This window comes from Vipera ursinii (assembly GCF_947247035.1).
Source record: "Vipera ursinii genome assembly, chromosome: 14".
Lineage (NCBI taxonomy): Eukaryota > Metazoa > Chordata > Lepidosauria > Squamata > Viperidae > Vipera > Vipera ursinii.
The window spans coordinates 5,491,468-5,493,967 of record NC_139527.1 but is presented as its reverse complement, the minus strand read 5'-3'; positions in this window follow the sequence as shown (position 1 = coordinate 5,493,967).

The following is a 2,500-nucleotide window of genomic DNA, read 5'->3' as shown; positions in this document are numbered from 1 at the left end:
AGTAGGAATCCCCAACTCAGAAAGCCAACTGAGGCCCCAAACACCCTTCACAAACTTTTCACTTCTAAAATAGATAAGAGACTTTAAATAACCCTGCTTTTGATTTTGGACTCTTAAGTGATAGGAACTCAGCTCTTCTGAGGACCAAAGTTCTAAGTTTTCTTCTTAAAAGAAAAAGTCCAGGGACCCCTTCCTTTCCTTTCCCAGCTCCCACCCCCCCCCAAGACCAAAAATCCTTGGATCTACCATTTTCCTCCTGGGCAACCTCTCCAGCTTGGTTTTTTCTCCCCTCCCCCACCTCCCCCTGTGCCATTTTTGCAAGCTTCAGTTCAGCCAAATTTTCCACCCAGGTGGAAATTCGGTTTTGAATTCCGCCCCCCCCCGGCCTCCCCTCCCTTTTCAATGCACCCCCTTCTTTAAATCAAAGTTTTCTTTCTTTCTTTCTTTCTTTCTTTCTTTCTTTCTTTCTTTCTTTCTCTTTCTCTCTTTCTTTCTCTTTCTTTCTTTCTTTCTTTCTTTCTCTTTCTTTCTTTCTTTCTCTTTCTTTCTTTTTTCTCCCTTTCTTTCTCTCTCTCTCCTTTCTTTCTTCTTTCTTTCTCTCTTTTCTCTTTTTCTTTCTTTCTTTCATGGTTATTTCTCTTTCTTTCTTTCTCTTTCTTTCTCTTTCTTTCTTTCTTTCTCTTTCTTTTTTCTCCCTTTCTTTCTCTCTCTCTCCCTTTTCTTTCTTTTTTCTTTCTTTCTCTCTTTTCTCTTTTTCTTTCTTTCTTTCACGGTTATTTCTCTTTCTTTCTTTCTCTTTCTTTCTTTCTTTCCTTCTTTTTCTTTCTGCTTTTTAACTGCCCAATCAGGTCGGTCAGGTCAGGAATGGGGTGGCAAAATGGTGGTGGGGGGGGGAAGCATACGCGTTTCCCCATAGAACAACACAATTATTTCGGCTCCATTGGACAGGTATGCGAGATTTTTACAGCCCGCTGCCCTCGCCGTGATTCCCACCTCCCTTCACCCGAGAGAGAGGGAATCAGGAATCCATGGCTCTTCCACTCGCTTAACAATTTAAAAAAAAACAAAAAACCTCGAAAACATTCATCTACAAATGTAAAACGCTCCCAGTGGTCTATAATTAAAATCTCCCTCTCTCGTTCCTTTCCTTGTTTACAATCCCCCCCCCTTTGGCTTGGAAGTGGTCCGAAAGAGGCTTGTTTTGTTAGTGAAAAACAGCGGAAGTTTAATATATATATATATATGCTTCCTGGGCGGAATCCAGGGCTATTCTGCAGGAGAAGGTGCAGGTCAAATTAACAGAGGAGTTTCCGTAAAACTAATCAGGTTGTTTGCGCCGCGCTCTCCCGGTTTGTGAAGAAAATGAGATTGAAAGAAGAGAGAGAGAGAGCGCAAGAGAGAACGAAAAAAGAGAAAGAGAGAGGGCAAGAGAAAGAGAGGGAGAGAGAGAGAGGGAGGAATGGAGAGAGAGAGAGGGGGGGGGAGGGAGGAATGGAGAGAGAGAGAGAGAGACTGAGAAAGAGAGAGAGAGAAAGAGAGAGAGAGAAAGAAAGAGAGAGAGGGCAAGAGAGAGAGAGAGAGGGAGGAATGGAGAGAGAGAGAGAAAGAGAGAGAGAAAGAGAGAGAGAGAGAGAGAAAGAAAGAGAGGGCAAGAGAGAGAGAGGGAGAGAGAGAGAGGGTGGAATGGAGAGGGAGAGAGAGAGAGAGGGGGGGGGGTGAACAGGGCTTGCAAAGGCTCCGTTCGTGCTAACAATTTCACAACTGTCGCCGGCCATAAGCGCCAGCTAACTTTGAATCTCTCACGTTTTGTCGTCCTAGTTGTCTCTGAGTTTTATTTGGGATGTCTGCGTGTGTGTGTGTGTGTGTGTGTGTGTGTGTGTGTGACCGCGCGCGTGAGTGGGTGAACGCAGGCTTTTGAACCCGTTAAAAGAAAGGGTGGATCTGACGTATCCCTGGCCAACATTTTACGTCCTGGGACATTTCACAACCATCTCTTACATTCTATCTCCTTCTGTTTGCAGGGGGACTTTTAGCAAGATCGGAAAACACGAATCTGACCCCGCTGGGGGAGCTTGAATGGGGGATGCCACGCGGACTCCTCACTTGGATAGACAAGCCGGTTGGGAGGGAGAGGAAAAAGCCCATTGTTTTGTTTCTTAGAAATACCCCCGAGTTGCAATTAAAGGGCAACAATACTACTGTAGCAGCTTAGCCATTACTTCCTTAACCGTGTCGAATCTCTCTGAAGTTTGCTTTCTATTGTTAAAAAGAGTTGCGGGGGGGGGGGAGGAAGAGAAGAAATCAACTTTTTTTTAAAAAAAATTGTGTGCATACATACACTAACACACACACACAATTTTTACACCCCCCCCCTCTGACCACACCTCCCCGTTGAAAAAGTACTTGGGGTGAAAAATGCTAATTAAGTCTTTCCAGCTTTGGGAAAAATCGCAAAAAAAAAAAAATAACCTTCGTTCAGGTTTTCGCTCGCTTGCGTTTT